At 43.7% G+C, this 15,699-nt stretch overlaps 1 protein-coding gene across 1 annotated transcript in view; it reads left to right on the forward strand.

Moving 5' to 3' along the window:
* The window catches only part of LOC138674910 (macrophage mannose receptor 1-like), a 292,438-nt gene that overhangs the window by 115,112 nt on the left and 161,627 nt on the right, over window positions 1–15,699 (forward strand). The gene's annotated exons all lie outside the window — the stretch shown is intronic.

Raw genomic sequence — 15,699 nt, forward strand, 5'->3', positions numbered from 1 at the left:
AAGGAAGAGACCCCAACAGTAATTATACCCCAACACACAATAATAAAGGGACCCCCGCGGTACATGCCGCACACTGGAGGAGACCCCAGCAGTGCATGCCACACACTGGAGGAGACCTCAAGTTTAACATCACACACTGGAGGAGACCCCAGTATTACATACCACACACTGGAGGAGACCCCAGTATTACATGCCACACACTGGAGGAGACCCCAGTATTACATGCCACACACTGGAGGAGACCCCAGTATTACATACCACACACTGGAGGAGACCCCAGTATTACATACCACACATTGGAGGAGACCCCAGTATTACATACCACACACTGGAGGAGACCCCAGTATTACATACCACACACTGGAGGAGACCCCAGTATTACATACCACACACTAGAGGAGACCCCAGTATTACATACCACACACTGGAGGAGACCCCAGTAGTACATGCCACACACTGGAGGAGACCCCAGTATTACATACCACACACTGGAGGAGACCCCAGTATTACATGCCACACACTGGAGGAGACCCCAGTATTACATGCCACACACTGGAGGAGACCCCAGTATTACATACCACACACTGGAGGAGACCCCAGTATTACATACCACACACTGGAGGAGACCCCAGTAGTACATACCACACACTGGAGGAGACCCCAGTATTACATACCACACACTGGAGGAGACCCCAGTATTACATACCACACACTGGAGGAGACCCCAGTATTACATGCCACACACTGGAGGAGACCCCAGTAGTACATGCCACACACTGGAGGAGACCCCAGTAGTACATGCCACACACTGGAGGAGACCCCAGTATTACATACCACACACTGGAGGAGACCCCAGTATTACATACCACACACTGGAGGAGACCCCAGTATTACATACCACACACTGGAGGAGACCCCAGTATTACATACCACACACTGGAGGAGACCCCAGTATTACATGCCACACACTGGAGGAGACCCCAGTAGTACATGCCACACACTGGAGGAGACCCCAGTATTACATACCACACACTGGAGGAGACCCCAGTATTACATACCACACACTGGAGGAGACCCCAGTATTACATACCACACACTGGAGGAGACCCCAGTATTACATACCACACACTAGAGGAGACCCCAGTAGTACATGCCACACACTGGAGGAGACCCCAGTATTACATACCACACACTGGAGGAGACCCCAGTATTACATACCACACACTGGAGGAGACCCCAGTATTACATACCACACACTGGAGGAGACCCCAGTATTACATACCACACACTGGAGGAGACCCCAGTAGTACATACCACACACTGGAGGAGACCCCAGTATTACATGCCACACACTGGAGGAGACCCCAGTATTACATACCACACATTGGAGGAGACCCCAGTATTACATACCACACACTGGAGGAGACCCCAGTATTACATACCACACATTGGAGGAGACCCCAGTATTACATACCACACACTGGAGGAGACCCCAGTATTACATACCACACATTGGAGGAGACCCCAGCTGTAACACAGTACACACTGGAGGAGACCCCAGTATTACATACCACACACTGGAGGAGACCCCAGTATTACATACCACACACTGGAGGAGACCCCAGTATTACATACCACACATTGGAGGAGACCCCAGTATTACATACCACACACTGGAGGAGACCCCAGTATTACATACCACACATTGGAGGAGACCCCAGTATTACATACCACACACTAGAGGACACCCCAGTATTACATACCACACACTGGAGGAGACCCCAGTATTACATACCACACACTGGAGGAGACCCCAGTATTACATACCACACACTGGAGGAGACCCCAGTATTACATACCACACACTGGAGGAGACCCCAGTATTACATACCACACATTGGAGGAGACCCCAGTATTACATACCACACACTGGAGGAGACCCCAGTATTACATACCACACATTGGAGGAGACCCCAGTATTACATACCACACACTGGAGGAGACCCCAGTATTACATGCCACACACTGGAGGAGACCCCAGTATTACATGCCACACACTGGAGGAGACCCCAGTATTACATGCCACACACTGGAGGAGACCCCAGTATTACATGCCGCACACTGGAGGAGACCCCAGTATTACATACCACACACTGGAGGAGACCCCAGTATTACATACCACACACTGGAGGAGACCCCAGTATTACATGCCGCACACTGGAGGAGACCCCAGTATTACATACCACACACTGGAGGAGACCCCAGTATTACATACCACACACTGGAGGAGACCCCAGTATTACATGCCACACACTGGAGGAGACCCCAGTATTACATACCACACACTGGAGGAGACCCCAGTATTACATACCACACACTGGAGGAGACCCCAGTATTACATGCCACACACTGGAGGAGACCCCAGTATTACATACCACACACTGGAGGAGACCCCAGTATTACATACCACACACTGGAGGAGACCCCAGTATTACATACCACACACTGGAGGAGACCCCAGTATTACATGCCACACACTGGAGGAGACCCCAGTATTACATGCCACACATTGGAGGAGACCCCAGTATTACATACCACACACTAGAGGAGACCCCAGTATTACATGCCACACACTAGAGGAGACCCCAGTATTACATGCCGCACACTGGAGGAGACCCCAGTATTGGAAAAACAAAATCCAGCTCACCATACCGACATTCCCAGGAGCTCGGAGCACGGAACCGCTGTGTCAGGGCGTGGACGAACAGGAAAGAGAAGGAGATCCAGCTCAATGAAATAGTGAAAAATCCATAATTTATTTCACTCAAAATACAGTGAAAGGACAAAACATCAGTATACAGAAAAAATTATAAAAACAAGGTCAACGCGTTTCCGGTGACTAAGCACCTTAATCATGATACCTGGTACAAGACATGTCTATACTTTTATACTAGTATCCGGTTATCACTCCAGTGTTGCAATTGGTAGAATTGTCTAATCAAGCAAAAATAGGCACACATGGTAATGAAAGCAAGACAAGCTTGATGGAAAGACAAAAACAAATGTTTTGGCTAAACATAAATGCAGAAAAAACAGAAATAACACAAAATACAGGAACTATATAAAAAAACAAAATGACATTACAATAATCATTAAATAAATCCAAGAACATGATAGAAAAATAATATAATAGTATGTACAGTGTCCTATGTCATGAACCCACATAACAATATAGAAAAAAAACTAATATTAGCAGGAATCTCCCAAACAGGGAGCTGTAACAGCCAAAATAGGTTGGAGCAAATAGGTGAAAGCACAGCTGCAGACGCCGTGACAATGTGACAGCGGCCAGCAAGCAAGGGAAAAAAAAAAAAAAAAAGGCTATCCTTAAGTAGACACAAACTCATATGAGTTCTGGAAAAAATGAGACATACATGTGAATCTTATAATAAATAAAACTACAAAATTCCCTGGTACCTAAAAAAATAGTGAGCTCACAGACAACCATGGATGGAAAAACAAAAAAATCAATGGCAGGAATCTCCCAATCAGGGAGCTGTAACAGCCAAAATAGGTTGGAGCAAGTAAGTGAACGCACAGCTGCAGATGCCGTGACAATGTGACAGCGGCCAGCAAGCAAGGGGAAACAAGGGGAAACAGAAGGACAAATTGATAGCTATTAGCCTCACAAAAATTAATTATACGAGAAATATGAACTACAAATTTAGTTACTAGATGTCAGAAAAGCAGCTTCATTGTTTGTAAACCCTCAGAATACTAATAGAAGAGCATGAGATCTTTCCTTTTGTTTAAACCATGTGGAATTCTTGTTCCGAGTTTAAAGATCCACCATGATTCCCTGTTTCTCAGGGTCACCTCGATGTCTCCTCCTCTAAATGGTTTATGAATTTTTTCAATCGCATAAATTTTGAGTGACTCAAGGTTAGATTGATGATAATTAATAAAATGTTGTGAAGCTTGTGAAGTATTCCTATTAGCACTAATATTTCCAACATCGTAAATATGTTCACGAATACGTGTTTTTAAAGACCGTATGGTGCTCCCCACGTATTTAAGATGGCATGCCACGCACTCCATGATGTATACCACATTTTTGGTGTTACAGTTCATGAAAGTCTTGATGGGATAAACATTTTGATTACTGGCATCAGTGAAATTGTAGCATTTGCTCGAAAATTTGCAAGTTTTACAAGCCATCGCACCACATTTGTGCTGAGCCAATGAGAAGGTTGTGCAGGGTGGGCATGAAGAGAACTCGGAGATAAACTCGAGCCTAAAGAGGGGGCTCTTCTAGACACAATTCTGTAGCCATTACTCAAAATTTGAGCTATATCAGCATCTTCCTTAAGAATAGTCAAATTATTAGTCAATATTTTCCTGATTGCATTAAATTGATTACTGTACTGGAAGACCACAGTGATTGGATTTTGAGGAGATAAACTTTGGTTTTGTTTACTATGAAAACGAGGTCGTCGAGCGACAATTTTTTCTGCTCTTTTTAGATGCCAGTCACTGTAGCCTCTCTGCACAAGTCTGTCCTTTATGCCCTCAATCTCTTGGGAGTAATCTTCCAATGTGCTACAATTACGTTTTGCTCTTACCATCTCCCCTATAGGAATACTTTTGATAGTATGTTTGGGATGGTGACTATTTGCACGCAATATTGTATTCCCTGCTGTGGTTTTCCGGAAAGTGGAGGTAACAATCGGGGTATTAGGTATCCCCTTTAATTTTAAATCTAGAAACTCTATACACGTGTGGTCTTGGCGTGAAATAAATTTGAGATTGAATGGATTGTAATTTAAATAGTTTGTTAAATCCTGTACGGTAGATACATCAGAACTCCAGATAAATATCAGGTCATCAATGTATCTACCGTACCATCGTATACAGTCTTTAAATGGATTCTCATCATTATATATGTAAGATTCTTCCCACCAACTCATAACCAGATTAGCAATGGAGGGTGAATATTTGGCACCCATTGAGACACCACTGGTTTGCATGAAATAAACTTGGTTGAAGCAGAAAAAATTTGTAGTCATGAGAAAAGAAGTGACCTCTATGACATAAGACTGTAAATCTACGGAAAAATCACTATACTTCTGCATGTGAAATTTAAGAGCAAATATCGCCACTTCATGTGGTATAGAGGTATATAACGAGGTGACATCTGAAGTGATCCAAGAGAAATTAGACTGCCATATAAACCCCTCCATGAAATTCAGGACATCAGTACTATCCCTAAGGTGCCCAGGTGTTCTCTGGACGAGAGGCTGGAGGAGCAGATCTAACCACTCTCCCAGCCTCTCACCCAGAGACCCAATGCCCGACACGATCGGCCTCATGGGTGGTGGGTATAAGTTTTTGTGGGTCTTAGGTAAGGCATACAGAATTGGAGTTACTGGATTAGCTACCCTGAGATAGTCACTTTCTTTTTTGTTAAAAAAACCCAAACTGAACCCTTCATCTATAAGATTGAAAATTCTGTTCTGTATTAGTGCAGTGGGGTTAGTAGACAGGCGCTTGTACACAGTCAGATCTGTAAGCATATCATTGACCCAGGTGATGTAATTAGCCTTATCCATTACAACAACTGACCCACCCTTGTCAGACTTTTTAATGACAAGGTCATCATTATTTTGTAGTTCCTGTAGTGCCTTCTGTAACCTAGGTTTAAGATTACTACTGTGCAAGCGTTTATTCCGCACACTTTCAGAAAGGCTCCTCAACTGAGACTCTATCACATTTTGGAATCTGTCCATGGCAGGTTTACGTGCCTGAACAGGATAATAGTTAGGATTAGGCACTTTAATTATATTTTTGGGAATGAATGAATCTACATTAGCCTCTAAACTTTCTTCCTGTAAATCTGATAGACACATGAGTGACAGTTGGTCTGAAAAATCGAGAGACCTAAAATCATTACTTTGGGGGTTGATGTTACCTTTTTTCTCTGTTGAATCATCCTTGAAATGCAATTTGAGAGCAATATTTCTAATGAATCTGTTCACATCACAAATTGTAGAAAAAAGATCAAAATTGCAACTTGGTACAAAGTTAAGACCATGTGATAAGAGTTCTAGTTGGTAACATAGTAACATAGTAACATAGTTAGTAAGGCCGAAAAAAGACATTTGTCCATCCAGTTCAGCCTATATTCCATCATAATAAATCCCCAGATCTACGTCCTTCTACAGAACCTAATAATTGTATGATACAATATTGTTCTGCTCCAGGAAGACATCCAGGCCTCTCTTGAACCCCTCGACTGAGTTCGCTATCACCACCTCCTCAGGCAAGCAATTCCAGATTCTCACTGCCCTAACAGTAAAGAATCCTCTTCTATGTTGGTGGAAAAACCTTCTCTCCTCCAGACGCAAAGAATGCCCCCTTGTGCCCGTCACCTTCCTTGGTATAAACAGATCCTCAGCGAGATATTTGTATTGTCCCCTTATATACTTATACATGGTTATTAGATCGCCCCTCAGTCGTCTTTTTTCTAGACTTAATAATCCTAATTTCGCTAATCTATCTGGGTATTGTAGTTCTCCCATCCCCTTTATTAATTTTGTTGCCCTCCTTTGTACTCTCTCTAGTTCCATTATATCCTTCCTGAGCACCGGTGCCCAAAACTGGACACAGTACTCCATGTGCGGTCTAACTAGGGATTTGTACAGAGGCAGTATAATGCTCTCATCATGTGTATCCAGACCTCTTTTAATGCACCCCATGATCCTGTTTGCCTTGGCAGCTGCTGCCTGGCACTGGCTGCTCCAGGTAAGTTTATCATTAACTAGGATCCCCAAGTCCTTCTCCCTGTCAGATTTACCCAGTGGTTTCCCGTTCAGTGTGTAATGGTGATATTGATTCCCTCTTCCCATGTGTATAACCTTACATTTATCATTGTTAAACCTCATCTGCCACCTTTCAGCCCAAGTTTCCAACTTATCCAGATCCATCTGTAGCAGAATACTATCTTCTCTTGTATTAACTGCTTTACATAGTTTTGTATCATCTGCAAATATCGATATTTTACTGTGTAAACCTTCTACCAGATCATTAATGAATATGTTGAAGAGAACAGGTCCCAATACTGACCCCTGCGGTACCCCACTGGTCACAGCGACCCAGTTAGAGACTATACCATTTATAACCACCCTCTGCTTTCTATCACTAAGCCAGTTACTAACCCATTTACACACATTTTCCCCCAGACCAAGCATTCTCATTTTGTGTACCAACCTCTTGTGCGGCACGGTATCAAACGCTTTGGAAAAATCGAGATATACCACGTCCAATGACTCACCGTGGTCCAGTCTATAGCTTACCTCTTCATAAAAACTGATTAGATTGGTTTGACAGGAGCGATTTCTCATAAACCCATGCTGATATGGAGTTAAACAGTTATTCTCATTGAGATAATCCAGAATAACATCCCTCAGAAACCCTTCAAATATTTTACCAACAATAGAGGTTAGACTTACTGGCCTATAATTTCCAGGTTCACTTTTAGAGCCCTTTTTGAATATTGGCACCACATTTGCTATGCGCCAGTCCTGCGGAACAGACCCCGTCGCTATAGAGTCCCTAAAAATAAGAAATAATGGTTTATCTATTACATTACTTAGTTCTCTTAGTACTCGTGGGTGTATGCCATCCGGACCCGGAGATTTATCTATTTTAATCTTATTTAGCCGGTTTCGCACCTCTTCTTGGGTTAGATTGGTGACCCTTAATATAGGGTTTTCATTGTTTCTTGGGATTTCACCTAGCATTTCATTTTCCACCGTGAATACCGTGGAGAAGAAGGTGTTTAATATGTTAGCTTTTTCCTCGTCATCTACAACCATTCTTTCCTCACTATTTTTTAAGGGGCCTACATTTTCAGTTTTTATTCTTTTACTATTGATATAGTTGAAGAACAGTTTGGGATTAGTTTTACTCTCCTTAGCAATGTGCAGGGGCGGATTATAAGAGGGTCAATCTGGGCGGTAGCCCAGGGCCCAGTGGTGTGGGGGGGCCCTGGGCTACCGCACACAGATTGCCCGCTGGCCGCCGCCATCATCAGGGCACTCGCAGCAAGTCTCATCATCATATGACAGTGACTCAGCACAGTGCACACAGTGAGTCACTGTCTCACTGACACAGTGCAGTGGCACCCCCGGCCGTGACCCACCCACCCAGCCGCCCGCCTGCTGCCCCTGTCAGAAGACTGGTTTGTTTGTATGTGTTGCCGCCGCCGGCGCGAGTGCCGGGCCCGTGCGGCCGGCCGCCGTGCCCCTGCCGTGCCGTCACTCTCGATCACTGAGGACACTGCCCATGCCGTGCCGGGAGCCCCCCCGGACCCGGTGGGCAGAGAGAGGGGGCCCGCATCGGGCCCCGTCTCATCTGCTCACCGGGCCCCTAGCGGCGCTGCCTGCGTCGGTTAGTTTCCTATTGCCGTGCGGGCGCGCCCGCACGGCAATAGTTAACGTCGGCCGCAGGCGCAGCGCACACGTCGCCGGCGTCTGACGTCATTGTCAGTCGCTGGCGAGTGCGCGCTACTGGAGGGGAGGGAGCTCACCGCCTGGATCGTTGGTAAGGTGAGGACTGGAGAATTTTTTTTTTTTTTAATAATCTGAGTGGAGATATAATAAATATAACGGTGGAGAAGTCGGGAGTGGGGGTGATGGGGGTGTGTGATTGGGGGGAGGGGGGGTGGCAGGTGCAGAATGCTGGGAGCAGGAGGACACAGTCTGGGACTGGGGCAGTCTGATATCTGGACACACTGGGTCTGGGGGGGCAATGATGCTGGAGGAGGAGGGGACGCAGTCGGGACTTGGGGGGGCCTCAAATGATTGCTATTTCTGGACACTGGGGCCTGGTGGGGGGCAATGCAGGAGACACTGGGGGGGAATGCTGGAGGACACAGTCTAGGAACTGGCTGGGCTGTGGGCAGATGATTGCTGGACATACTGGTCACGGTGCAATGATGCTGGAGGAGGAGGACACAGTCGGGACTGGGGCCTCTAATGATTGCATTGCTATTGCTGGACACACTGGGGGGGGGCAATGCAGGAGACACTGGGGGGGAAATGCTGGAGGACACAGTCTGGGGACTGGCTGGGCAGATGATTGCTGGACATACTGGTGCAATGATGCTGGAGGAGGAGGACACAGTCGGGACTGGGGGCCTCAAATGATTGCATTGCTATTGCTGGACACTGGGGGGGGGCAATGCAGGAGACACTGGGGGGGAAATGCTGGAGGACACAGTCTGGGGACTGGCTGGGCAGATGATTGCTGGACATACTGGGGCAATGCTGGAGGAGGACACAGTCTGGGGCAGATGATTGCTGGAGACACTGACTGGGGCAATGCTGGAGCCTGAGGACACAGTCTGGCTGGGGCAGATGATTGCTGGACATACTGGGGCATATTGCTGGACAGGACACACTGGGGGCAATGCTGGACATACTGGGGCAGATTGCTGGATACACTGTGTGGAGGTAATATGCTGGACACACTGGGGGTAATATGCTGGCCACACTGGGGCAGATTGTTGAACATACTGTCATGGGACAGGATGGAGACAGATGGGGCAGGATGGGTAAATCATATGGGGCAGGATGGATACTCATGAGTGCAGGATGCGAGAACATATTGCAGGAGCCAGGAATGAGATAAACGGGGCCAGGGTGGGGAATATTATTTCCGTAGGGGCTAATTAAGGGATATTATTACTGCAGTGATGTATTTATTTTATTTTTTGCGTATACTTTTTTTAAATGGGGGGGCGGTCCTGTTACTGTGCAGAGTGACACTATATTGCCTTTTTTTCTTCATGTGGTGTAATGTTGAAATTGTGAAAATTTAAGTAATGTTCTGCAAGCGGAGCTCGAGATAACTGTGTTATTTCCTGCAGAAACAACAAACAAGCCCTGGCTGGAAGAAATGATGGCGGTCTGTGCTTCATGACAGATGAAGGACTTCACCGCTAGAGACGTCACTGGTGAGTCAGTGTTATCTATACACTGACACTATACACTGTAAACCAGGGGTGTCAAACTGCATTCGTCGAGGGCCTCAGCTCAGACCGTGCGTGTTTTCAAGATTTCCTTTGCGTTACACAAGGCGCTGGGATCATTCTGTGCAGGTGATTAAATTATCACCTGTGCAATACAAGGAAATCCTGAAAACATGACCTGTTTGCGGCCCTCGAGGAATGCAGTTTGACACCCCTGCTGTAAACCATATACAGAGCTCCTGTGTATAATGTCGCCAGTGATCGCTGTATAACCTCTACACAGACACTGCATACCAATTACAGATCTCCTGTGAATACTGGCAGTTATGGTGACAGTATTTTGTTTTTTTATTTATTTATTACTGTCAGGATTGTAGTATTCAGTCACTATGTGGTGGTAATATGTGGTCTGGAAATGGTGTTGTGGTATTTGTCCCTTGTGTGTGCTATTTGGTCACCAAGTGGTGGTAATATGTGCTCTTGACATGGTGCGGTGGTATTTGTTCCTTGTATGTGATATTATTTGATCACTGTGATTGTAATTTGTGGTCTGGTCACGGTGCGGTTGTATTTGTTCCTTGTATGTGATATTATTCGGTCACTGGTGGTAATATGTGGTCTGGCATTTGTTCCTTGTGTGTGATATAATTTGATCACTGTGGTTGTAATATGGTGTCTGGTCATGGTGCGGTGCTATTTGTTCCTTATATGTGATGTTATTCGATCACTGGGGTTGTAATTTGTGGTCTGGTCATGGTGCGGTGGTATTGGTTCCTTGTATGTGATATTATTGGTCAAAATATACCTAAATTGTATTGCAGATTTTAACAAATATTTAATAGGTTACAGTAGAGTAGGGCCCGGCCATTTTTCTGGAATAATCTGGCTCGGGTATGTCACATGACCCCCGTCACATGACCCCCGTCACATGACCCCTGTCACATGACCCGGGGGGCCCACAGTGTCTGAACAGCCCGGGGCCCTGGCTACCCTTAATCCACCCCTGGCAATGTGCTTCTCTGTTTCCTTTTTAGCAGCTTTAATTAATTTTTTAGATGAAGTATTTTTCTCCCTATAGTTTTTTAGAGCTTCAATGGTGCCATCCTGCTTTAGTAGTGCAAATGCTTTCTTTTTACTGTTAATTGCCTGTCTTACTTCTTTGTTTAGCCACATTGGGTTTTTCCTATTTCTAGTCCTTTTATTCCCACAAGGTATAAACCGCTTACACTGCCTATTTAGGATGTTCTTAAACATTTCCCATTTATTATCTGTATTCTTATTTCTGAGGATATTGTCCCAGTCTACCAGATTAAGGGCATCTCTAAGCTGTTCAAACTTTGCCTTCCTAAAGTTCAATGTTTTTGTGACTCCCTGACAAGTCCCCCTAGTGAAAGACAGGTGAAACTGCACAATATTGTGGTCGCTATTTCCTAAATGCCCAACCACCTGCAGATTTGTTATTCTGTCAGGTCTATTAGATAGTATTAGGTCTAAAAGTGCTGCTCCTCTGGTTGGATTCTGCACCAATTGTGAAAGATAATTTTTCTTGGTTATTAGCAGAAACCTGTTGCCTTTATGGGTTTCACAGGTTTCTGTTTCCCAGTTAATATCCGGGTAGTTAAAGTCCCCCATAACCAGGACCTCATTATGGGTTGCAGCTTCATCTATCTGCTTTAGAAGTAGACTTTCCATGGTTTCTGTTATATTTGGGGGTTTGTAACAGACCTCAATGAGAATTTTGTTACCATTTTTCCCTCCATGAATTTCGACCCATATGGACTCGACATCCTCATTCCCTTCGCTAATATCCTCCCTTACAGTGGACTTTAGACAAGACTTTACATAGAGACAAACCCCTCCTCCTCTCTGATTTTTACGATCCTTTCTAAACAGACTGTAACCCTGTAAGTTAACTGCCCAGTCATAGCTTTCATCTAACCATGTCTCGGTTATTCCCACTATGTCAAAGTTACCTGTAGATATTTCTGCTTCTAGTTCTTCCATCTTGTTTGTCAGGCTTCTGGCGTTTGCGAGCATGCAGTTTAGAGGATTTTGTTTTGTTCCAATCTCCTCACTGTGGATTGTTTTAGAAATGTTCTTACCTCCCTTCTGAGTATGTTTTCCTGGGTCGTCTTTGTTCGAGTCTAATGTTTTTCTTCCCGTCCCCTCTTCTGGTCATCTGTAAGGGAAAAGGAAGACATGTTAACAACATTAAAATGTCCTAACGTTGGCGTCTGAGATAATATCTTGAAGGATTTCTGTTTACTTCGGTGTTTCCTTCCTTTTCTTCTATAGACCTTCTTCTGTTGATAAATGGAGGTTTGCTTTTCTTGAAATAGGAGTTTTTTGCACTCTGTGCAGGTTCAGAATCTGAGTCTTCTGTGACTCCAGTTGAAGTGTCCAGATCAGACGAACTGAAGGTGACCTGTCTCCGCATGCGATTTCTGTAGGTGCAGTTTCTGTGGGGTTTTAAGATAGATTTATGCGGTTGATTCATTTTGTCCCACCTCCCCCACTCATAAACCTGATCATTGGCATAGTCATAAAGGTCCCGATCCAGCTTGCGTTTCTTCATATCCATGATGGTTTCTTCTGCTTTGGAAATTTTAGAGTTACTGGTGTTGATAAACTCATCAAATTGTGCCGATGTCATTTTCTCCTTTGCCTCCTTGGTCATAGTTTCAATATCTTGTTGCAGTTGGATCAGAGAAATTTCCTCATATTGCACTATCAGGGCAATTAATTTCAACGAACAGTCAGATAGAATTGTGTTCCATTCTTGAACAAAGGTATTGGAAAACACAGTGTTAGGAATTTTCTTCACTCTCAGCCCTCTTGGGATGACATTTTTCTCTTTATAGTTTTTCAAAGAGCTGAGATCCCACCAAAGGCGATTTTCTTTGAGCATTGAAGATAACAAATTATCAAGTAGTCCATCCTTATTACTGGTCGTTGGAGTTTCCTCCGTAGCCAGCGATGCAAACAGTTTCTCTGCTTTGTTTTGTCTTTTTGACATGTCCATTTTATGACATCAAAATCAGTTATGCTGATGTTTAGATTGAAAAAAATCCTTTTGCCAAAATTATATATGTATAGGGAGTCCAGGCGAGCACGGAGACACGAAGGAATACAGGAAAAACAAAATCCAGCTCACCATACCGACATTCCCAGGAGCTCGGAGCACGGAACCGCTGTGTCAGGGCGTGGACGAACAGGAAAGAGAAGGAGATCCAGCTCAATGAAATAGTGAAAAATCCATAATTTATTTCACTCAAAATACAATGAAAGGACAAAACATCAGCATACAGAAAAAATTATAAAAACAAGGTCAACGCGTTTCCGGTGACTAAGCACCTTAATCATGATACCTGGTACAAGACATGTCTATACTTTTATACTAGTATCCGGTTATCACTCCAGTGTTGCAATTGGTAGAATTGTCTAATCAAGCAAAAATAGGCACACATGGTAATGAAAGCAAGACAAGCTTGATGGAAAGACAAAAACAAATGTTTTGGCTAAACATAAATGCAGAAAAAACAGAAATAACACAAAATACAGGAACTATATAAAAAAACAAAATGACATTACAATAATCATTAAATAAATCCAAGAACATGATAGAAAAATAATATAATAGTATGTACAGTGTCCTATGTCATGAACCCACATAACAATATAGAAAAAAAACTAATATTAGCAGGAATCTCCCAATCAGGGAGCTGTAACAGCCAAAATAGGTTGGAGCAAGTAAGTGAACGCACAGCTGCAGACGCCGTGACAATGTGACAGCGGCCAGCAAGCAAGGGGAAACAAGGGGAAACAGAAGGACAAATTGATAGCTATTAGCCTCACAAAAGAGTCATTAATTATACGGGAAATATGAACTACAAATTTAGTTACTAGATGTCAGAAAAGCAGCTTCATTGTTTGTAAACCCTCAGAATACTAATAGAAGAGCATGAGATCTTTCCTTTTGTTTAAACCATGTGGAATTCTTGTTCCGAGTTTAAAGATCCACCATGATTCCCTGTTTCTCAGGGTCACCTCGATGTCTCCTCCTCTAAATGGTTTATGAATTTTTTCAATCGCATAAATTTTGAGTGACTCAAGGTTAGATTGATGATAATTAATAAAATGTTGTGAAGCTTGTGAAGTATTCCTATTAGCACTAATATTTCCAACATCGTAAATATGTTCACGAATACGTGTTTTTAAAGACCGTATGGTGCTCCCCACGTATTTAAGATGGCATGCCACGCACTCCATGATGTATACCACATTTTTGGTGTTACAGTTCATGAAAGTCTTGATGGGATAAACATTTTGATTACTGGCATCAGTGAAATTGTAGCATTTGCTCGAAAATTTGCAAGTTTTACAAGCCATCGCACCACATTTGTGCTGAGCCAATGAGAAGGTTGTGCAGGGTGGGCATGAAGAGAACTCGGAGATAAACTCGAGCCTAAAGAGGGGGCTCTTCTAGACACAATTCTGTAGCCATTACTCAAAATTTGAGCTATATCAGCATCTTCCTTAAGAATAGTCAAATTATTAGTCAATATTTTCCTGATTGCATTAAATTGATTACTGTACTGGAAGACCACAGTGATTGGATTTTGAGGAGATAAACTTTGGTTTTGTTTACTATGAAAACGAGGTCGTCGAGCGACAATTTTTTCTGCTCTTTTTAGATGCCAGTCACTGTAGCCTCTCTGCACAAGTCTGTCCTTTATGCCCTCGATCTCTTGGGAGTAATCTTCCAATGTGCTACAATTACGTTTAGCTCTTACCATCTCCCCTATAGGAATACTTTTGATAGTATGTTTGGGATGGTGACTATTTGCACGCAATATTGTATTCCCTGCTGTGGTTTTCCGGAAAGTGGAGGTAACAATCGGGGTATTAGGTATCCCCTTTAATTTTAAATCTAGAAACTCTATACACGTGTGGTCTTGGCGTGAAATAAATTTGAGATTGAATGGATTGTAATTTAAATAGTTTGTTAAATCCTGTACGGTAGATACATCAGAACTCCAGATAAATATCAGGTCATCAATGTATCTACCGTACCATCGTATACAGTCTTTAAATGGATTCTCATCATTATATATGTAAGATTCTTCCCACCAACTCATAACCAGATTAGCAATGGAGGGTGAATATTTGGCACCCATTGAGACACCACTGGTTTGCATGAAATAAACTTGGTTAAAGCAGAAAAGATTTGTAGTCATGAGAAAAGAAGTGACGTCTATGACATAAGACTGTAAATCTACGGAAAAATCACTATACTTCTGCATGTGAAATTTAAGAGCAAATATCGCCACTTCATGTGGTATAGAGGTATATAACGAGGTGACATCTGAAGTGATCCAAGAGAAATTAGACTGCCATATAAACCCCTCCATGAAATTCAGGACATCAGTACTATCCCTAAGGTGCCCGGGTGTTCTCTGGACGAGAGGCTGGAGGAGCAGATCTAACCACTCTCCCAGCCTCTCACCCAGAGACCCAATACCCGACACGATCGGCCTCATGGGTGGTGGGTACAAGTTTTTGTGGGTCTTAGGTAAGGCATACAGAATTGGAGTTACTGGATTAGCTACCCTGACATAGTCACTTTCTTTTTTGTTAAAAAAACCCAAACTGAACCCTTCATCTATAAG

The sequence above is a fragment of the Ranitomeya imitator genome, chromosome 4 (assembly GCF_032444005.1).
Source record: "Ranitomeya imitator isolate aRanImi1 chromosome 4, aRanImi1.pri, whole genome shotgun sequence".
NCBI lineage: Eukaryota > Metazoa > Chordata > Amphibia > Anura > Dendrobatidae > Ranitomeya > Ranitomeya imitator.